Source organism: Camelus bactrianus, chromosome X (assembly GCF_048773025.1).
Source record: "Camelus bactrianus isolate YW-2024 breed Bactrian camel chromosome X, ASM4877302v1, whole genome shotgun sequence".
Taxonomy (NCBI): domain Eukaryota; kingdom Metazoa; phylum Chordata; class Mammalia; order Artiodactyla; family Camelidae; genus Camelus; species Camelus bactrianus.
The window spans coordinates 31,479,517-31,501,473 of NC_133575.1; the positions used below are offsets into that span (position 1 = coordinate 31,479,517).

A 21,957-nucleotide genomic window follows, 5' to 3' on the forward strand; every position below is an offset into this window, starting at 1 on the left:
GCCGCAAGACCTCGCTCGGACTCTCAGGTTCTCCTGTCTCCAGGAAGTGGGGCGGGGGCTGGTTGGGAGAAAAAGAGAGACCCTCGCAGAGCAAGCGAGTCCCTGCGCGGTGTCTGAAGATGCTGCTGCTGCCGCCGCTAGAAGTCGTCCATCAGCAACCAGTCCAACCTGCCAGTGATAATGTGCGATCAACACCAAATCACCCCCGCCAGGCGCGATCCATCATCGCTGCGCGCCGCGGGCCCGCGTGAGGCTGACTCGGGGCTAGGGCGGGGGGGTGGTGAGGAGCAGGAGGCTGTCGCCCAGCGCACTGGGACTCTCGGCGCACCTAGTTGCCCCTCCCGGAGGCCTGCACCCCAGCGTTCAGAACTCTCCAAGTTCCCCAGCCGCAAAGCGCAGACCCCGTGGCTGCGAGTTCCTGGCGCAGGTCACTTAGGAGATCGCACTCCCTACTGTCCGAGTCACACCCTACAAAGCCGTCCCTTCCTCGGAGCTGCCCTGCCCGTCCCCTCCCCGTCCTTCGAGAAAGCCTGGCTGGCGGGAAATTAATATTTAATATCGTGAAATTGATTAAAGGGCTGAAAGCCGGCGATGGGGTGGGGGGAAGGGTAGGGGCGTAATTAAAGATCTGAGAGTCGTGGCCGCTCCTGGTCTGCTCCAGCCGCACGCGGCCTTTGTGAGGCCGAGGCAGAGCGGCGCTGGGCTGGGCCCGGCGGTCCGGGGCGGTGGCCCATGCTGCCCAGGATCCGGCCGGCGCCCGAGGGAGGAGGGCAGGGGCTGCACTGCGGGGACGGACTGTCCTGGAGTGGCGAGTTAACCTCAGCGCACCTGGGGCTGCGCGGAGAGCCGCGCTTCCCTTGCCTGCCTGTATCAGGGGCTCATCTCGGCCTCAGGAGCCTCAGGGTCGGGTGTTGCAGCTTTTCGCTACTAGTTCGGCGCAGAAGCCACTTCCCCGCCCGGGAGGGCCCTGGAGGGAGCATCCTCCATGCCATTCCTGGGTCTCCAGTGCAGCCTCACATTGGGTCCCTCTCCGAACCTGCCGCCCCAACCCTTGACCGAGGTCTTCTGGGCCTCCCACGCAGCCTTTCGGGAGCAGGGAGTCAGCTCCATCCAGTTCTGTAACTGGGGGATCCTGAGGCTGAGGCTGCCCGGAGCTCCCACTGGTTCTCTTTAGTCCGGACCCCACCCCGGGCCGCTCACACTCGGGGCAGCTTAACTCGTTCAGCTGCACTGCAGATGGGGCCTGCTGCTTGAGGCGGCGGTCTCCAAGCAGTCGTCACGGAACCAGCTCGACTGGCCGCCTGTCCTACCGTTTATGGTTACTGTGCCTCCCTGGAGGGCCATGGGAGTGGACATGGCTGGAGGTGGGTGCGCCGGGGCCACCTGAGCTGGGCGTTACTTGAGGAATTCGGTGGGGCCAAGATCAGCGGTAATCCACTGGTGCAGGCTACAGGATGGTTGGCTCAGTGGCAGGATGATTCACCCCCCGCCCCATTTGTGCAGGCCTGGCTCCAAAGGGCCACTTCGAGGTTTTTCTTGCAGACGATTTATTTTTTGGTGAAGCAGTCTTGTCTGAAGAGTACCAACAAGTGTGCAGGGGGAAGGAAACACATACAAACACAACAAACAGGATCCTTGGCCCTAATCAGCTGGGGGCCTGGGAGGGCCCGCCAGGCTCCAGGCCCGCTAGAAGAAAGGTCAGGACCAGGGAGGATTAGGCCCAGTCTTGGGTTTATTGCTGTACTTGAACAAAGCACCGGGGGCTGCCTAAACTGGGGCAAGAGAGAGGTAATTAATAGAGGGGCTGCAGAAGTAAAGGAAGGCTGGTGTGGCTGCTGCCTGGGTGGGTGGAGGAAGTGTTCTCCATGAGAATAACCAGCCGGGGCAAACGTTATGCAGAACGACTTTATTTCACCAAAACAAAACCAAAAAGTTCACATTCAGCCTCTCACGCTGAGCTGATAAGCAACATGCAAACTTGGGATGGAACCTTGAACCAGTGGGAGGTGTCAGCCCGCAGTTTACAAAGGCAATGGGAAGCTTTTCCGGGTACTTCTCCGTTCCTACCATTGTGATTCTACCTGCATCTGCTACTCCCTAGGGTGGCCCTTCTGACCTCCCAACCTGAGCCCGAGGCGAGATCACTCAGAATGCACCGCATTCATCAATGCCATTTCTGGTAAATTGGACCTCAGGTTTTGGACTGTCCTAGGAGGAAGGCAGCCTACGCAGTGCGCATACCGATGTCAGAGCAAATGTGATGGGCGGCACACATTCTGTAGCCTTTACTGGATAATATGGATTTCCCAATCAGATATACCCGACTTTCCAAGACATTCTTGATTTCATGAGATCTGGGCCCTGTATCTTAATCGGCCCGATCTGCTACTTGCGGTCACTGATATTGTGGGATTGTGCACCAAAGGTGTCCCATGGCTTACTGGCCGAGCTACCAGGGTGGGAGGAAATGGCGTGGGTGTAAGGCCTGCACCCAGTGGTACGCACTGCTCCTCTGTCCACCGTGTCTGCTGAGGCAGCCATCCTCCTCGTAGTCCCCACCTCAGCTAGGGCCTGTCCCTACCTCCTCCTAACAGGAGTCTGGGGGAGTAGGGTGATAAAGCATCCCTTTAGGGCCTGTCCAGGTAGGGCGCAGTGCAGGGAGCCTGTCTGGGGAAGGGGCAGGACTGGGTCCTCGGGGGTCCCCGTAGGCCAAGGAGGGGCGGTCTCCCCGATGGGGTCCCTAGGCCGGGAGCACTGGCTCCCGGGGGGCTGCGCCCGCCTCTCCCCGGGCGCGGGCTGCACGCCGGCCGCCATCTTAGCGCGGGCGGCGCTGCCCCCGGCGGTGGGACCGCAGAGCCGCAGGCCCGGCCGAGGTGGCCGCGCGGGCGTTCCCTGGGCGCTGCGTCCGCTCCCTCCCGAGGCCCCTCTGCGCAGCGGGTCACGCCTGACCCCTGCCCCCGGGCGGCCGCTCCCGGTTAAAGCGCGGCCTGTAGTCACCCCTGGCCGCCACGCCAGAGCGGATTTTAATCCCGGTTCCCGGAGTCCTGCAACCGTCCACGCGTTATCACCTCTCCCGCACCCAGCGGCCCCGCCGCTCATCCCGGGACTTGGGCTGCTGTCATCCCGGGGGGCGAGGCCTGCAGCACAGTCCCCGCCGTTCAGGGGGTCTGTAAGTCGCTTTCGGGGCAAGAGGATTTGAAAGTTACCTCTCTTTAAGGGATCTTGATTGCAGAAGACTGTCACTCTGCTTGTCCACTTTTTGGGATGCATTTATGAAGAGCTTGCTAAGGGCAAGGCACTGGGTTAGGTCCTATGGGAATTCAAAAGTACAAAAGTGAATTTTTTAAAAAGGCACCCTGGCCCTCAATTTACAATCTAGGTAGGGAGGCAGGCTTGTAAATGACTAACACAAATAAAAGGCAATGTGAAATGAATGTAAACAAAGGGCATGAATCCTGCAGTAAATGGTCTGAGGAAGGGCCAATTAATTATTTTTAAAATAACCTTTACTTCTAAAAATGTAGAATCAGTTCGAGGAGGGAAGAGGAGGGGAGGATAAATACTTGCTAACACTGGATGGTTCCAGGGAATAACAGTCATCACTTCTGAAACGTTGATGTTTAGGAAAAATGGTGAAAGTTTATTTAAACTAAGCAAAATACCAAGATTCAGAAACCTTGGATTCATTTCTCAGGTCCTGACATAAGCTGGGTGGTAGAGATGCAATTTTCCATCCAAACACAATACCACCCCCTTCCCGCCACCCCGCCCCCCGCCCCGTTTGAAATCAGTAAAACTCCCACCATACTTCATAAAAAGAAAAGTTTTAGAAAATAAAACGAAGTGGAAGATTAGAAAAACTTCTCAAAAGGCTTCAGACTTAAAGAAAATGGGGATTAAAAAAACCAACACACAAAACAAAAAAGGCCAGCCTATTTGCAGATGGTCTCCAAGCTGTGAACATGCAGAACACTGTCCCAAGATGATTTGTACAGGGGTTGAAGAGTGTGGGAAAATGAGTCACAGGTCAGAGAAAATGAAGCAAATAAAAAAATGAGGCAATTATTAACTCTAGGAAAAAAATTGCACAAGAAAGGAAATGCAATCACTGAAGCTCATTTGCCTCTGCAATAAACATATATATGTGGTCACAAAGTAAACACTGGATATGAATTTAATAAGAAATTATGATGTAGCTCTATTGTGAGAGTGGAGGAGGGGAAGCATGATGCAGAGAACTGAAATCTTCCTGTTCCATACTAGGAGGTCAACAGATGATATTATTATCATGGATTATCTAAGAGAAGGCTACATCTATACATCTACGTATTACTTAGAAATATGGTACCTACCAGAAGAAACAGGCAGAAAAAGAAGGGAGGTACCCACAGGGGACTGCTTTTTGTACCAAGCCTTTACATGCTATTTGGCTTCATAAACTTTGGGCAATCATTCCTTTGTGAAAAATACAAATTAGGTTTTTTTTTTTTAAATTAAAAACACACATATGTAGAAGACTGAAACTCTGAGAACCCTCAAACAGTCACAATGATGTAACTAACATCCTTTGAAACTATCTTCCTTCAACATACCCTGCTCAAATTACCCAAAGTGGGCAAAGAAACAGGGAGAGAGGTGAATGGAACTGGAGCTCCTGGCCCGTACATTCCTCGTTATGAGGGAAGAGCAAGTCATCTAAATTTTCCATTCTCAGGAAAGATGCCATTTATGGCTTTACTGTGAAAATATCTTCCCAAGTATTAATGGAATTCTAAATACCAATACTGTCCACCATAGAAACAAACGAGAGTAAGCTTTACAGGGTTAATTTAGAAGGCTTCCGAAGGATTCCTCTCTGAGCCTAAGGCCGACACCAGAAAAAAATCCCTCTTTAGAGTTAACTTTGATTAGGAATTGCTCTCTCCGGATGATCCTCCACTTTTAAATGCAAATTGTCTTCGTCTGTTACCCGTTGGTGTGAATTTTAGTTCACAGGTAACCTGTCAGGATGTCCAACTCCATTGCACCACCTGTTAGGGTCTTACACTCAGACACCCACACCCAGTACATAAAGGCCTGCAGTCAGCAACATCCCTGAAAGGCTTCCCACTCAAAACCAAAGAAAACAGCCCCACCCCGCACCTGCCAAAAAAATCCCACTTTGTTGGCTCAACAAGACACATAGGTTGGGTGGCTGTCTTTTTTTTTTTTTTTAACACCTAATAAAGTGTAGGAGGGACCCAGTAATTCAGTAATTTATGAACACTGGACCCTACAGAGGAGAGGTGACAAACAAAGAGTGAGTAAATGGGCCTACTGCTCCAACTTGCTAGGTCAACGCTGGCCTGGTGTGCAGCTTAGGCTGGCCCACTCTGCTCCCAAGATGCCCTTTTGACCCCCGTCCTGCCTTGTATCACCATCTCTTTTCTTCTTGATCAGAGAGAAAATCTGTTTCTCCTCTGCCCTGAAAATAGAACTGCCACTAGCCTACCTGGTGACTTGGTAAGCATTGGAGAAAGGTGCCTCTGGGCCTGAATCCCAGTCCTCACTCCCTGTCTTGGCTAGGGACCTTTGTGCAGTACACAAACTACACAACCTGATGTGGCGGCCCGGCTCCAGAAGCCTGCTTATTTCGGGAGTTGCCCTGAATGTTGCTCAGTTCTGACCTGTGAGGTTCCTGCTGCCTCTGGGTTTCTTTGGTTTCCTGCATAGCAGACCTGGTTTTCTGCCCTGCAGACCCAGATCACCTGAAGAGAGGCTGGGGTGAATAAGATACACCCTGGGAAGTTGGGGGTGAGGTCAGCAAACGGGCATGTAGGTCAGAGTTCACCCAGGAGTTCTCCACTAACTCTGGGACTTCCATTTTCATTGAGATCTAAAAACATGAACCTCTTGCCCCAAAGCCTTGCTGAAAATAAAATCTTCATGAGCAAAAAAAGAAAGCAGGCCAGAGGGTAACGTGCCTTTCGGAATTTCAAAAGCAGGGAAATGATTAGATTTCAGATTTAGGGAAGGTGCGTCACATTAAGGGAGCCAGAGAAAATAATAACTGCCAATTCCGAAGCAAAACAAAATCATGTTTTTCCACTGCGTTTCTATCTCTGTCTCCTAGTCAAGCCACAATGAAATAGCAGATCAAATAGCAGATCAAAGGCAGAGGCAAATACAATTATGTTGCCTGTGAAACCCCTAGCATGAAATTAGAAGTCAAACTCTCCATTCAGGGGTTAGAGACAAGGATAATGGGAACCCGGGGCCCTAGAGATGTACCCAGCCCCTTTCAGTCACAACACTATCCATGCTGGATATTTAGAACCACACCTGGGGGTAGGGGACAAACATTAAGTATTAGAGTAATTTAGTATTAGACTCATGTATTATTTTTTCCACACTTACTTTTAGCAAGTGCACTGACTACATTTCCAGCTCTGCACCACAGAAAGATATCTGGATGTTGAAGGGGAAAAAAAAAAGCGATTTGCAAGCAAATAGTGAAAATAATGTTGCCTGAAGTGATGAAGGGTTACCGCAGATCCACCCAAGACAGCGGGTGAAGGATGATGGCGGCCAGATTCCCAGTCCCATCCTTTACCTGCCTCCCCTTTCATTGCTGAATGGCCTAAAACCTGGCTGATCCCACCAACCAATTCTCCCTCAGTCCTTCCCACACTTCACAAGCTCACGGGGAGAGCCGTCCTTTGATATCGTCGATTTTTCATAAAATCCATATTGGCTTTATGGCTCTATTTCTTTTACCCTGGCCTAATTTTAGCTCTCTGTCTCCCCCTTAACCACCCCCCACCACCAATATAATTTATGTGGCCTCTTGAGGGTACAAAGTCCTATTATAACGTAGACTATTCTGTTTGGAGCCAGTGCTAATTAAGCTTAGCTCTCAAGAGTGCCTGGCATGGCTTGCTTTCTTTTTTATTTTCCCAGTGGCCGTAAGTTCTTTGAGACCCCCTCCCACTGAGGGCTAGGGTCTGTGTCCCCTCCCCTTGAATCTGGGTGGGCCTGTGACTCACTCGCTATAGGTAGTAGAATACAGAAGAAATGAGGCCACCTGATTTCTGAGGGTGGATTCTAAGAGGTGGTGCTGGCATACTTGTTCTTGGAGCCCGGAGCTGCCGCTATGTTCTGTCACTTCAAGTCCTACTACCCTTAAGCCACCATACTGTGGGGAAGCTCAAGCCACACTGGGAGCCCTGTGCTTGTGCTGTGGGACACAGCCGAGGTCCCAGCCAGCAGCCTCCAGATGTTCCCAGCCCCTTGCTGCTGGGTTTTTCCACCAAATTCTGGACCCACCAAATCCACGAGCAGCATTCAACTGCTTCTGCACTAGCTCCCTTGCCGCTGACAAGCTCTGACCCTCACTTTCGTGATAGTAAGTAGGGGAGATGAGTTTTATGACATGTTGCTAAATCCATAGGAGAAGGTGAGCTGGATTGAAACCAGCAGCGTGGTGGGCGGGGCATTTTCCATCACCGCCCAAATCCTCCACCTTGGATGACACAACGTCTTGTTCTTTATGGAATCCCTGGAGGACAGACAGTGTGACCTGTCTCCTCAAATCTGACCTCACATTTCCCCTAAAGGAGCCGGTTGAAAGGCCCCCATTTGTTGTTCCCTCCTGACCTAGACTGGCTGTATGAGGGAGCCAGTTCACTGGGCAGGAGAGAGGGACCACCAGGTGTTTCCACCAGGCTAGCTTTGCTCTCCCATCTCTCCTCCACTCCTCTCACATTTTCCTTGCCTCTTCTTGGAATGGGGTGCTATGGAATACAAAAAGAATGTCAGCTTACTTCATTTTCTTCCCAATTCCTCCACAAATCCCAGTCTTCTCATTCCCTGACCCCCAACTACCCATTTGTGTCACAGTCCGGACACATGCGTTTCCATTCACAATACTCAGTCACATTTGCTCGGCCACACCCACAGAGTTGCCCAGCAGTGTCCTTGGTCTCTCCCTCCCCTCTTCCCTCTCTTCCTCCTTCCCTGAGACAGGTACTCACGGGCCCTGGCTGCCCAGGATGCCCACTGGCCCTAACTCACAGCATGCCCTCCTGGGGAAGTGCTGAGTTCAGGGGAGACCTGGGGAGGAGCTGTGAGACATCTGGAATGTGGAAGACTGAGGGGGAGGAGATGGGGGGCTGGGTCCTAACCCCCAACCCCGTCCCCAACACACACATCCAGTAGGCAGGGCAGCCAAGAGCAGGAGAAAGAACAAGCCACCTGTTATGTGGAGAAAAATAGGCCAAATTGTCTGAGGGGTCAGAGGTGGGGATATTGGGGTCCTGCGCCTCCAATTCATAGGGCTACTGGAACACACCTTAGAAACAAGTCTCTCTGTTGACCCACATCCCAGGCCAGTGAGATTTGGGCCCAGCTAGGACCTTGCACGAAACTTCCTTCCTACGCTTCAAACACTATCAGCCCAAACCCTCACTCTTTCAAGAGCAAGGGCGTGACATTTATGAAAATCTTATTATTACCTTCCTGGTGCTTTACAGGCAATTACTTCACTGACTCTTTCCCCAAGCTGGCTTGTATTCTCATGCCCATTTCCCAGATAACAAAAATGAGGCTCAGAAAGGTTACATAATCACAGATAAGAAAACCGAGGCTCTGAAAGGTTACATAATACATAACCGCTGTAACCTAAAGGTTACAGAGCTCCCACCTTAAGCCCTGATGTGTCTCGCTCCTAAGCTTTCCACACTTGTGATCTCACAAACACTTTTGATCACGTTGTTTGTGCCAACCTGTGCCAGGCTTGCAAAGATTCATGACAGCCTCTGCTCATGGGGAGTTTGTAGTCTAGTAGGGGAGACAGAAGCAGTGCAATATGCCAGGATAGGGGCTCTGAATGCATGTGGGATGGTCCAAGTACCGTGGAGCTCTTCTGAACATCCTGATCATCATTGCCTTTCCATCTCAACCCTACTTTCTCAGCGCCCCCTGGTTTCTTCTCACAAGGCCACTCTTCTTATCATCCCTTAGGCACTAGCTGCTGGCTTCCCGTCCATGTCCATGCCTGTTTCTTTTCTCCTATCAATGGAGTCTTACACACCTGGCAGGGATCCTGGCACCCTATCTACCTGGAGAGGCTGCCTTGGTTGGGGAGATGTCCTTGGCCTATGGGGTCCCTCTGGGAGGAGCTAGACCCTGACTGCAGCCCCAGGCTTCCTCGGTTGGGACATGGGCACAGGGGCCTGGACACTGGGCAGACTGGTAGGCCCTAGCCAGGCTTTTATTGAAGCCTGTTAAAGGGCTTTGGGCTTCCTCTGATGAAAGGCGCTTAAGTGCATCTGGTTTTGATTACAGGGGAGGAGAAAGCCAGGCGGTCTCTCGGGGGTTGGACCAGTCATCTGGCTCTGCCTTCCTCCGGGCAGAGCAGGCTGCTGGTGAGGCCAGGAGGCCAGGTGTGGGGGGCAGGCAGGAAGCAGAGCCAGTACAAAACCCTCCAACTCTCCAAGGCTCCTGACCCCTGCCCCTGGCTCTGCCAGGCGGGACTCCCAGAAACAGCATGGTGGCTCAGAGATGCCAGGCTCCTTTGAGAAAGTCAAGTTCATCCCTGGCCAAAAGTATTCAAGTATTTCCACCCCCTCATCTCTAAAATATCCTCCTAAGAACCCCTGACTCTCCAACAACCTTTCCGGCTGCTCTTCTCTCTCAGACGATGTTAAAATAGGCTTCTGCCTCAAGGGTTTCCGCAAGTGATGAAAACTAAGGAAATGCAGACTTTTAAAAGTTAAAAAAAAAACCTTAATATTTTCTTTCTCCTTTTCAACTTGCCAGGTATCATTACCTATAAAACAGACATCATTAAGGATTCCAGGGCACTGTAACTGACAACTATGCTGAATTAAAGGAAGAGATTGGTATTAAAATAAGATGGCTGTCCTGGACCCTCACCAGGCAGCCCCAGCCGCTCTATGCCCCGCACCTGTCCCTGCGCGGGACTCCACGTGGGGACAAAAAGCTCTTGGGGTTAGGATGGGTTAAACACAGTACGCGCGGTTCTAGAAACGAAATGCATTTTCTTATTCCCGCTCTGATTTAATCCTGCTGCGTGTTATTATTGTCAAGTCTCTTCGCACCACCGTTTCTAAAAAGAAAACCCGTGGGTCTGCGCGGCCATGCGCCGCCTGCTCGGCTTTTATTGTACACGCAGCCTGGTCTGTCTGCGTGGATCCAGCACGTCGTGACCGCCTCGCAGGCGCGCACGGACACCCTCGGACTGGCATTTTGATAAGAGCTGGGCGCATTGTCTTGGCGGCAACACACACACACACACACACACACACACACACACACACACACACAAAATAAAGGGCTACAGACCCCTGGCTAACCCTCCTCGCAACCCATAATTAGGGGTGACCTTTGCGAAAAGCAATTAAAATATGGTAATGATCGATACGTTCGTCCCTTTCCAAAAAGTAAAATACACAGGTGTTAGCTTCGGGAGGCTCCACCTGGCCCGGCCAGGAGGCCTCCTCCAGCTTATGAATGAACTCTTTCTCCCGGGAAGCCTCGATTCCCCGCTACCTACGCGAGCGCTAGCTTCCCCTCCTCTTCCCCTCCCCTCCCCCACCAGTGCTCAGGCAGCCAGGAGCTTGCTGGCGGCGGCGGGGCTTTGTCATCGGAACGTACACACAGACACGCACACGCGCGCACCCGGCCACCACGGGACCGCGGCGGCCGCTGCGCCGTGTCCTTCCTCGCCGCTTTCCCCTCCCTGCTTCTTCTTTTTAAGAGCTGCTCCAAACCCTTTCTTCCGTCTTTTATGTGTGCGGTCTTTTTAATAGAGGAGCTCGGGAAGCATTTTAGGGGGGCCTCCCGCGGGGCGCAGGACGGCAGGACTTGGGACGCGCGCGGAGAGGACGCGTGGGCAGCTGGGCTTTGTTCCGCTCCTCGCCGGGGTCCCGAGGGCCGAAAAGTCTGTGCCGCGCTGGGGCCCACCGGCGAATCGGAGGGCTAACACCAGCACCTCCCCACCCCCACCAAAACTGGAACGTGAAATTCCCTCCAGAGAGTTCACTCCGGACTTGCTCCGGGTAGGGCGCATCGCCCTGGGGAGGGTCTCCTGGTCCACAAGTGGCTCTCCCCATACAGACAAATGTGCAATGTCATTATGGTGGCTCCTGTTGCTCGAGACCCCAGGGGTGCTTCTCTGGCGCGCGCACACCCCATCTCTACATTGCGCGGAGGACGAGGGTGTGCCCGGCGGATGGGGCTCCTAGGGGGACTGCCTGGAGGAGACGTCGCGTCAGGCCCTCCCGTACCTCCTGGCTGCCTTCCGGGACTGCGAACACAGAGCCAGGGCGGCCCCTCGCCTTTCATTACCGGGCCTACGAAAGCAGCAGCCCAGGCAAATATGTAGCTATTAAAATTAATCGCCCTGCGTTGTCAGCTGAACATAATGCAAATTATTTATGGGCTGTCTGCGCAATATTTATCATCGTGCAGGCTCCAGGCGCTTCGTGCCTCCCGGCCTCCCCCGCCCGCCCCGGCCCGCGCAGGGCGAAGCTGCGCGCAGGCTGCGGCGGCCAGAGGGCTCTGGGCACCCAAATGGGGTTCCGAGGGCGAGGCCGCTCACCAGTCTGCCTTCCAGGCAGAGAGCCTCACTTTGGTTTCTGACACTCATTCCACATTTGTTGGAGGCCTACTATGTGCAAAATTAGGAGGTCCGCGAAATTAGGGGGAGTGAATAAAAACCCCAACAATTTGGAGAAATCGGAACCAAACATAAGCTCAGGCCGGAGAGGCGATGCAGGCGGAGGCTCCTCGGCTGCCCAAGTGAATTTTCTGTGGCCCAAGTCTGCCCTCCAACTCGGGAAACCCATGATTGCGAAAGCCGGAATCGCACTCAGAGAAACCGAGAGCATCGGAGGTGCCCGACAGATTCGAGTATAACGCTGTCGACTGGAACAGGAATTCGGTGTCCTTCGAGCCTCAAAACTTGTTTGCAGATCGCAGATAACAGATTAACTGCTAATTGTCGAAATCGGCCAACCATTTAGTTTATCACTGCTGGGGGACCCTTGGTATTCGCTGCACTTTTTATATGTAAAAACAGCCTTGGTACCTCCTAAACGGCTTTTGTGTGGCTTTTGTTTCTCTTTCAAATACGGTGTTTTAAAAAACAGCAGCAACACGCCACCCCACCCCCTCTCCAACCAAGCCCGCTCGTTTAAAAAAAAAAAAAAAAAACAGAAGGAGAAATAATCTATAGGACAATCCCCCCCCTACTGGTCGGCGCTGGCGTTAGGGTTTTTTAAGCAGATCGAGTCGCCCTGGGCTGCAGAGGTAAACAGGCTTTCTGCACCGTTGCTAAATGAATCACGAGGGGAAGAACGAGGACTGCGGGGGCGGGGGAGGCCTCGGGATCCGGGCTGGGTGCCAGGGAGGGGAGGGCGCAGCACGAGGGGCAGTGGGGTGGAGGCGAGTAGACCCTGCCCCGAGGCCTCCAGGGCCAGGGAGGGGAGAGAAAGGTCGGTGGGCAGCCCAGCCTGAGGCCCCCGCTTGCAATCTGCGAGGTAGAGTGAATGCGCAGCCTGGGCCTCTATCCCCTGCGCGCCTGGGCGCCACCTGGGGCCGGTCACGCTGCGTGAGTCCATCTGCGGGGAAGGAGGTCACCTGCGCCCCCTCCCACACACAGTTTTAGCAGCTCTGGGCCTTCAGGACGCAGAGGCAGGCCTAGGTCTTTCTTCTGATGTTCATCTTAAGCAAATTATTGCCTTTCATCAGTGTCTCCACCCTAAACGCCAACGTCACCTCGCACTTAGCTCTTCAAGCCGGAGTCAGGGCCTACTTCCGGGGTCCTGGGGGGTGGCGTGCCTCTCTATAGCATATGCTCTCCAGACTAACAGAAGGGGACAGAGCCAGAAAGCTCCTTGGAATTTATATTCTTCATCCGGTTTTCTTCTCTTTAAAATGTGATTTGACCCAATTTAGAGGCCCTTTTTTCTTTCCCTTTAACCCCGACTTTAGACAGGGATTTTTCTTAGAACATTCCAAAGATTCTCCCATTACCTCAGAAACTTAATTTGAAGTGATGTAAAAGAAAAGGAGGTTCAAAACGTTCAGTTCCTTTTGGATTCCCTTTATCTGTGTATTCCTGCATGGATTTGAGGAAGGGCTGGTTTTTGCTTTGTTTTGCTTTTTAATCAGCAGATCACTGTGTTTTCTAGGGTAACAGAGATTGAACATTAGTCACAGTGACGGGGAGGGGGTCATGCCCCGTTTACCAAGTGCTTTAAGACTTTGGTCCTCAGGATCCCACCTGAGAGGGGCAGGGTAGGTGTTATTGTTCTCATTTACAGATGGGGAGACGGACCCCTCCTCACAAGTTTCAGGAATCGAGTCTTACTCGTTGAACTGGGGCCAGAAGCCAGCTCCTGCCTGCATCCACCCTGCTCCACATCAATGTCATTTAGTAAATGCTGCATCCTTTTCTGAGATGTGTCTACTGGGACCCCAGCCACCCTCCGGGCTGAAACAGCCCCGACCTCCCACATTTTAGGCAGCTCTTTCCACAGCCTGCAAACCGCACAGATCGTCTCTTACAACCGTCTGTTTACTCACTTCCCTCCACCGGGTCAATTCCGACTCCAGGCCCGGGAGGACAATTTTAAAGTGTTTCTGCAGACAGACCCTCTGGCCGCGCCGGAAGTGTTTTATGGACCTGTGAGCCGAGTTAATCCCAGGAGGGGCGGCAGGATTAGTCCCTGGTGTGGGTGGGGGATTCCTGTATTAAGGTTTAATCCCCATGGGAGGATGGAGGTGGGGGTCGGGTGGCTTCGGCAATGTGTGTCCCCGGCAATGTGTGTCCCCCTCCGCATGCATTAAACTCCGAGATCTGGGCCGAGGCGGGTGGAAATTGAGGCATGTGGACCCCCAAAAGCCTCGATCGTCGGCAGTCAGGGTGTAAGGGGGTGGAGGGCGCCTGGTGTAGACGCACCCCGGGAGACCAGTGTGGACATCGAGGCCGAGTGGAGAGCGCAGTTGTGTTTTTATCTGCAGGTTTTATTCTTCCAGCCCTGTGGAAAGGAGTAGAGCCGCAACCCGGGGAGGGAGCCGGAAAGAAACACTTAATCACCGGCGTCTCGCTGCTCGTCACGCGAAGATGGCAGCGGCTCCCCTGGGTTTCAAGGTTCCGGGAAAGGCGTGTGTTCTGCCTAGAGGCGCGCGGGCTGCTGTGCTCCCTCCCTTGTCTGGGCGGCCGGCTGGGCTCTCGGAGCCTCTCTCAACGCCCGTAAGTACGGCTAGGCCAGCCGGCGGTCAGGCCAGCGGGGCCCATGGGTCTTCGCGAGCTAAAAGTAAAGGCTCGAGGAGGTGAGGTGGTGAGCTGATCGTCCGGCGTCACCTCGAACCACAACACCCCCACCCCCCGACCCCAAGCCACACACAGCCACATTCTGGCTCGGGCACGCAGGGCGTCAAGCTGCGGCCAATCCAAGACATGCAGGGTAGACTCCTACTAGCGGTGGCCCGAGACTGGGCCAGCTTTCGCGGAGAGGGGATTTATCGCCATCCCCATCCACGCATAGGCCCCACTGTCTGGGCGTCCCCTTTGACTCCCGGGCCATCATGAAACACAGAAGGCGCAGGTACCCGCCAGGCGCCACTACTTCCCAGGGGGAGTTGGGGATCCCCAGGCCTGGCTGCGTGCCCCAGGGGTGCCAGCGTGTGCACCGACGCTGGGGAGGAGCAGGGCAGCGCGGCCCCTCCACCCCGACTCTTCTCGGGCACAGCACAAAACTGCCACGGGCTTCCGAAGCGCCAGAGCGGGCAGGAGGAAGGCGGAGGCCCGGGAGGCGTGCTGCGCGCGCCCGGAAAGAGGGACGAGTGCTTGAGGGAGTCAGGGTGAGTGTGAGCAGCCCGGAACCAGCCGTCCCAATGGGGGCTTGCCTAGCTGGCCTATCCAGCCCCCCGGGCCGTGAGGCTCCGTGCCCAGAGCTGGCGGCTCAGGCGGAGGGGAGCCCGGAGCTGCGGAAGGCACTGCCGGGCGTCCGGCCAACTCCGCGGGAAGGAGCCCGGAGGCGCGCCCGGAGCCCTGGGACCGGTGTGACCCAGCCGCCTCCGCAGGCGGTAGCTTAGCTCCGCCTTCCGGGACCACTGACTCTCGGCGATAAGGAGTTCCTCAGCAATCGGCTGTCCCCAGCCCCCAGTCACCTCCGGCAGACGTGACCGCCGGATGCTATGTGGCGAGGTGGGGCGAGGGGCCTTTGCACTGCCTTCCCTGGTCCCTTCTCCGTCGCGGAGCCACAGTAACGTGCTTCTGTACGATGCTGCGGAATTTTCCTTTGCAAAACAAGGGCCAAATGTTGGGCTTCCACGTCTCTTCCCATAACTCTTTGGAAGGTGGGAGAGGGGTCCAACAAGGCCCCCCCCAACAGTCTTCACTACACAACACTGGAGAGGTCCTACCTCCCTTTGTGGGGGGCAATTCTAGCCTTAGCCCAAACTGTGAGGCAAAGCCACTTAACAGTTCTGGGCCTCAGTGACCTCATCCGTAAAATGATGTCAATAATAGTGTCTAACTCACGGGGTTGTTTTAAGGATGATATGAGTTAATATATAAAGTGCCTACAACTCGGCCTGGCATGCAGTGCTACAATGTTTGTTGTCAGAATTTGGTACTTTCTTACCAGGGGGTTTGGGTGGGGTGGAAAGGGCACTACTCCCCACAAAAACGTTAAGGAGGCAAAATGGGCTCAAACTGTCTCAACTAGACTTTCCCTTAAAGGCCTGCGTGTGTGGTGGGGGGATGGAAGGGGGAACTGTGCTTTAATGGTGCTCATTTAGACTGGATTAATGGGAAGCTTCTGCCAGGGCTCAGGCACCATTACCCAACCTCTCCCTGAGGCCTTGGGCGAACAGCACTGGTTTAGAGAACGTCCAGCAGACTTCCAGGCCACCCTTTCTGACGGCTCTAGGCCACCTCCTATAAATCAGTTCTTGGAGACGCTGGGCAAAAGCCACATCCTCTGGGGGTGTAAGCCAGAGTTTACCACTGGTCCAGGGCCAGCATGAGGCAGGCCCCGGTCGCTGGGCTGCTGCTGGGCCTCATTTTAGGGACACACAAATGCACCACTATTTATGTAAATAGAGTCAGATCTATAATTTCAAAAAGGTTCCCATTTCCTTTCAAATGGGGTCTCCTGCGCCATGGGGAGGAGTAGGGGCAAAGAAGAGCCTCGAGGAGGCCTGGGCGCCACTCACTCTCCTCCTGGTCTCTCCTAGGTCACTCATAATTCATTAGGTGGGACAGCCTTTTCCTTTTCAAAGACAACGCAAATGGCCTTTCCCTTACGTGGCTGCCGCGTTCGCCTAATCACTGAAATGTGCTGGCGGTGCTCTCTCGCTCTCACAGCTGATCTTTATCGGAACTGTGCGTGCCAGGCGGCCAGCCCCGGGAAAGACAAAGACGCAGGCGCCTCCGGGTTTGCTCCCGAGGCCTCCGGGTCACCTCCGGGGCTTCCCCTTCACAGCCTCCGGCTCCCAAGCCGCTGCCGGCCAGCTACCGGAACAAACCCGCAGCCCTAAGTCACAACTCCAGTTCTCGAGCGCCACCCGGAGAGTTCACATTTCCCCTCCTCCGAGGACGCGTGGTGAGTGAGAGAGTCTGAGGGCGGCGGCAGCAGACGTTTGGGTCCCGGGGCGCGCGAGGAGGTAGGGTGGGGGACGGGACTCCCTGCACCCAGCTGCACGTCAGCAGGAAAAGAAAAAGGCAAGAGAAAAAATGTGGGCTTATAAAAGCCAAAACCATCCACTATGAAGTGCAAACAACCCCAGGCAAGAGTCTGCAAGGAGCAAGCAACCCCCAAATAGAAACTACAAGTAAAAATACATCCCCGTTTAGAGTTATAGTAAAAGTCCTCGAAGGTGGGGTGCAAAGGAGACCGCGCCTTCTTAGGACACACACAGGCGGTGCCAAGATACATCGTGCTCAGCCCGGCACCTCCTGCACACACATTTAATACCAGGCAGAGAGCGGGGTTTCATCTACAAATCAACCAGTAATCACAGTATTTATAACTGAGTCAACGTGTACTTGATTTAAAAAAAAAGATTGATCTTGCTTGAAAGATACATGGACAACCCGTATTTAGATGGGCTAAGTTCCCGCAGCTGTCTGCCCACAATTGTCTGGTCTCTCTAAGAATCCACGTTTTCTAGCCCGGGAAGGGGCAGGCGGCCCTCGTGGCTCCTCCTTCGGCGGTTTCCTGGCTAGGCGCCCATCCTCCCCAAGCACCGGGAACGGAGGCGGCCGCATTAATACTCGCGGGCAGCCGTCTCTGACCTATACTGTCATTTTTTCCATCGGTCAGAATCGGGCTGGGGGTGGGGAGGGGAGTGTTCTCCGAGGGGCTCTGCACGGATCATTGGGTTTTCCCCGGCGAACTTAACACGGAGGCAAAAGGGGCAGATGGAAACCAGGCCTCGGCTGGCCGGGCGCGCGTAAGCGCCGCACTCGGCAGCTCGACGCAAAGCCAGGGCTGGATTTTCGCGGCCCGGGCCCGGCGGCCTCCCCGCGCCGGCGCGATCCTCTCTCCCTCGGGCTGAGCAAACGTGCTCGCCTAATTCCGCCCTGGAGACAGCAGCTGTGCGGCGAGGGGGTGGGGTGGGGAGGATAACCCGCAACTTTTCCAACAGAAAGTGTATGCGCACAGGAGAGGTGAAGGCCCACCCGATTCTGTGCACGTACCGACACAGCATCTAATCAGTGTCACTGCCAGGAATACGCTTCCGCGGCGGGCGACACCCCGGCCCCCGCCAACCTGCAGGAGGGAGGGGGGATGCAAATGGCGTCTCGCGTCGTCCCAGACTCAGCACAGCTCCCGCTGCCGCGACTCCGAGCAGACGTCGCAGCGGGCCAATCGCCGCCACTCTGGGGATGTGAACACGCAGGCGGCCCGCACCCCCTCTCCTGTGACCTGGTCGCGGGAAAAGGAACTAGCACCACTCCCCGTTCCGAGGCCATTCCCCGGCCCCCACCTCCATTAGAAGAGTCCTTCCCCGATGGGGGGGGCGGGGCGGGAAACTTTGAGAGGCGACTGTTCCTCGCCTTCCCCGCGTGTCGTCGGAGAACAGGGGTGGGTTTCCTGTCCGAGGCCTGACCACACTCCCCCACTTTTCCCGTTCCAGGATCTGAACCTCGTGGTCTACGGAGTTGAGGGGACACTTTGGGCCACTCTGGGGTGGGGGACAGAGAAATAAGGCGTCTTCAAGGGCTCTGGCGGATGGCTAAGTTAGTGTCCTTTCCCTCCCACAAGGGAGTAGCGTTCACCACTTTGGGGAAGCCTGAGCCGCCTCAACTCCGGCCACGAGGCCATCTCTGTCTTCAGGGTGGGGCCGATGGTCTCTCTACAGAACCCTCCCCCGCTCTGCGGCCCCCACAAGGCTTCCACGGCCCCGGGGATCCCACAGAGATGGCCCGTGCCTTCCGTTGCCCGCTCTTCTGGGGGAGGGGGAGGCGTGTGTGTCGTGTGCACCACGACTCCGGCCCGCGCCCTCAGCGGAGCCACCTAGGCATCCCTCTCCGCCCGGAGTCGCCCTGCGGGATGCAGCCTTCGTCACGCGTAATGGGGCACCCCTGGGACGCAGGCGGGGATGGCGGTTCCGGTTGTTCCGGGATTTGCATGCAAGAAGAAAACAAGGCCGGCGACTACAAGAGCGGCGCCTCCATTCTCGGGGTTCGGACGCCCGCGCAGTCTCCGCGTGGGTCTCGCTATCGCCACTTTTGCCCGGGGGGCCCGCTTCCGTACCCCCACGCCATCCCCCCAGCAATCCCTCGTCCCGCCCGTGCCGCACCACGCGGAGCTCCGAGCACCCTGGCTCCCACCCCAGTCCCTCCATAACTCGCACGCCTCCCTCGCCCCGGGCTCGGGGTGCCACTCGCCCTCAGCGCCCTGAGTACGGCGGTTCCACCCTCGGCTGCGAAAGCCGCCGCCCCGTGCCACCCCCGCCCGGCCCGGCCCTTGTCCCAGCCCGGCTCCCCCGCCAGCTGCGCCGCCACCGCCGCACGTGACCCGCCCCCGTCGCGGCTTCCGCTGAGCTGCCTGTTCCGGAGCACAAACAATTTCTGCTCTGACGCGGGGTCTCTCGGGCCCGGGCGTCCTCTCCTCCCTGCCTCCCCCCCTTCCGGGTACGAGAACTCAAAACAACTCGCTGACCTTCGGGCCCACCAGCTCCGGCTTCCACCGACTCCGGCATTCCGTTCAAACCCAGCAGCGGCAGCTTCTAAGATTTCACTCCGAGCTGGGCTGGGGGGATGGGGTGATTTCTCCGGGAGGGGGTGTCTCAGATCGAAAGAGCCACTTTACGCTCCTTCCTCTCCTCCGAAGTGAGTTTTTAGACTATCCGGAGGCCCCGGGGAAAGCACTCCCTCCCATCCCCACCCCAACACACACACACAGGCCGCCTTGACTAGTGCCTGACCCGATTTCCAGGGTCACGGCCCAGCGGCAGAGGGCCTGGTCAGCGTCGGAAATACCACCAAGCGGTGGAGTGCGGCATGTATCAGAGCTGGGGTGGGGTGGAGAAATTGCAATAAATAATAAGAGTAGGCCCCGCTTCCGCGCTGCGCGGAACAAGCCCCCGAACTTTACAGATCAGAAAACTGAGACGTAGAGAAAGGTCAGTTAAGTGACTCTATCAGAGTCACCCAGCTAGTTAAATGACTTAGGAATTTGAACCCAGGTCTCCCAGAGTCCAAGGTGATTAAATGTAATGTTAGTGCTCACCTTGGATCAAAAGCACAGACCCAGCTATGAAACTTGAAACTTAATGTTCGCTTGAGGGCAAGATAGTTTCCATGTTGTATTGTGACTGGCACATGGTAGGCCCTCAATAAATATTGCTAAAATGAACGGGTATCTGACTATTGACAGAATCACTGATGGCAAGTGATCTTAGAGGAAACAGCTCCAACCACTGTTCCTTCTAAGAGGACCGTTTTACCTTAATAAAATCTCTAGCTGGTTTTTTTTTTTTTTTTTTTTGACTGTTTGCAGATAACAGGAAACTCTTATTCAAAAATATGTTAACTCCCACCCCTATCCCCCAGCCAATCAGCCAGGCAGCATTTGAACTTGCTGGGGCACATACCCAAAGCAGCTTTTACCTGGTCTCAGCCGTTTTCCCCTGACCCGCTTCCTTCTCCGTAAGCTTCTGCTCAGGGTCAGGCAGCCTGGAACTGCATTTGAAGTGATTCTGAACGTAGAACAGGAAAGGAGTGTACACTCACCAAACGTAGCTCATTGGCTTCCCTTCTCCAGGAGGGTGGTGGTGGCATGGGGAGGGGGGGGAGCATGACTTGCAGCTCAGTAGTTATTTTTTAATTCACAGACCACATCAGGAACACCACGATCTGTGCATGTGTGCATTTGTTCCAGAGTCACAGCCCTCACCAGCTGTGAGGTCACGTCTCTTGGAAGGCAGTCATCTACCTTAACCAAGCGCTCTGAGACGCTCGTCAGTGGGACCACATCTGTCATTTGGAGAGCGGCTGCTGGTGCTCTGTGCTGTCCTGCTCCTTCTGGTGGCCTGAGAGAGGATGCGATTTTTTAAAATTCATATATTCAGGTAATCCAATAGAATGTACTTTTATAGCATGTTGTCATCTCTCCCTCCCCCCAACCCTGGTTTGCTAAACCCAACCAGTTGTCCCTTGTATGTCACTAATTGGGCAACCTGAAATGGGGACAAATTTCACTTCAGATTACCTGAAAGTAAACTTTTTTTCCTTTCCAATTTGATTCCTCCAACATCTGTTGAATGCCTCTGTGGTGTAAGTCCCTATATTAGGCAGAACATGGAGGAAGAAAACGGCTAGTCTCTGTTTCTGATTATCGGTATAGTCTGCCCTCCCTCCCTCTCTCCACCCCCTTCGTTTCCTCCCTCCCTTCTTTGTCCTTCTCTCTTTCTGACAGTTGTCTATTTTGGCTCATGTTCCTAGGATTATTAACTAAGAAGAGAAAACGTTATTTTATAACAACCCAATCTTGATGATAAGGGTAAGGTTTCAGCCGCCTCTTTTACAGTCTGGTCTGGAGTGACCAGCAGGACCCTGTGACCTCAGCTTGTGGCCAGCCTGGGTTGGAAGCATCAAATGATTTCCAAGGAGGCCACAGGCCTAAGTCCCACGTGGCCGGATCGTAGCTAAGCACGGTCTTGCCGAAACTCACTTACCCCTCGTGCTGGGGGAACGGGTGACAAGTGATGCTGAACCAGAGGTTCAGGATGCTAATTTGATTTATTATCTGTGTACAGCCTGGGGAGGAGAAAAGGCTCATAAAAGTGTTCTAGGCTGGTCATTCTGAATGTGAGCATTTATTTATCTGCAAAGCTGCCGAATGTCCCTGCAGGAAGTCGCGGGCGCAGCAACCCCTGACTGCACAGACAAAAGTCCCCCCTTTACACAGGGCTGCTTTTATTGTTTCCAACAGCTTTGTGCTTTCCCTGGGGGAAAAGGAGAGTCACAGAGCGAGTTTTCTTCCTCTTTTCTCACGCTGCAGAGGAAGTGATGTTGTGGAAACAGTGGCATTAACTTGGCCTGCAAACCAGAGTTGGGAAAAGCTCAGAGCAGGGCGGCATTCCTATGGCTTTCCTCTTCTAGGTCCCCCAAAACCCAGCCTGGGTCTAGTCTGAGAGTGGGGATGGCGGGCACTCACAGGTGGCACAAAGCAAGAGAAGTCATACTTGGGAATCATTCCCTGGGTACAAGGGGCTCCCTGGGGATGGACACTCCTGACCAGTTAGGAGTAAAGCCCCCAAAAGACTTCTGGAGCACTTTCCCTCATCCATTTATTGGGCCACATTTAGGGATTACCCCCTTTGTGCCAGGCACCATGCTACTCCTGGGTATTCAGTGGTAAGCAACAGAGATGTGGTCCCTGCCCTCATGGAGCTTACCTTCTACTTCACTTGGCACCTAAAAGGTACAAG

General features: G+C 54.5%; 2 long non-coding RNA genes across 4 annotated transcripts in view; one reads left to right on the forward strand and one right to left on the reverse strand.

Annotated features, from left to right (window-relative positions):
- Nucleotides 1–1,887: 1,887 nt before the first annotated feature.
- Nucleotides 1,888–19,303, reverse strand: LOC141576437 (uncharacterized). The gene is made up of 2 exons (XR_012504851.1): nt 19,185–19,303; nt 1,888–3,310 (listed from the first exon to the last, which is right to left on the reverse strand). It is a non-coding gene; the product is annotated as an uncharacterized LOC141576437 (long non-coding RNA).
- A 934-nt stretch (nt 19,304–20,237) lies between these two features.
- Nucleotides 20,238–21,957, forward strand: part of LOC123619448 (uncharacterized) — a 72,986-nt gene continuing 71,266 nt past the window's right edge. For 2 of the 3 annotated variants that reach the window (XR_006728053.2, XR_012504850.1), the window contains exon 1: nt 20,238–20,595. This is a non-coding gene — a long non-coding RNA (uncharacterized LOC123619448). The remainder of the gene's footprint in view (nt 20,596–21,957) is intronic. The other variant, XR_012504849.1, reaches the window with a different exon arrangement.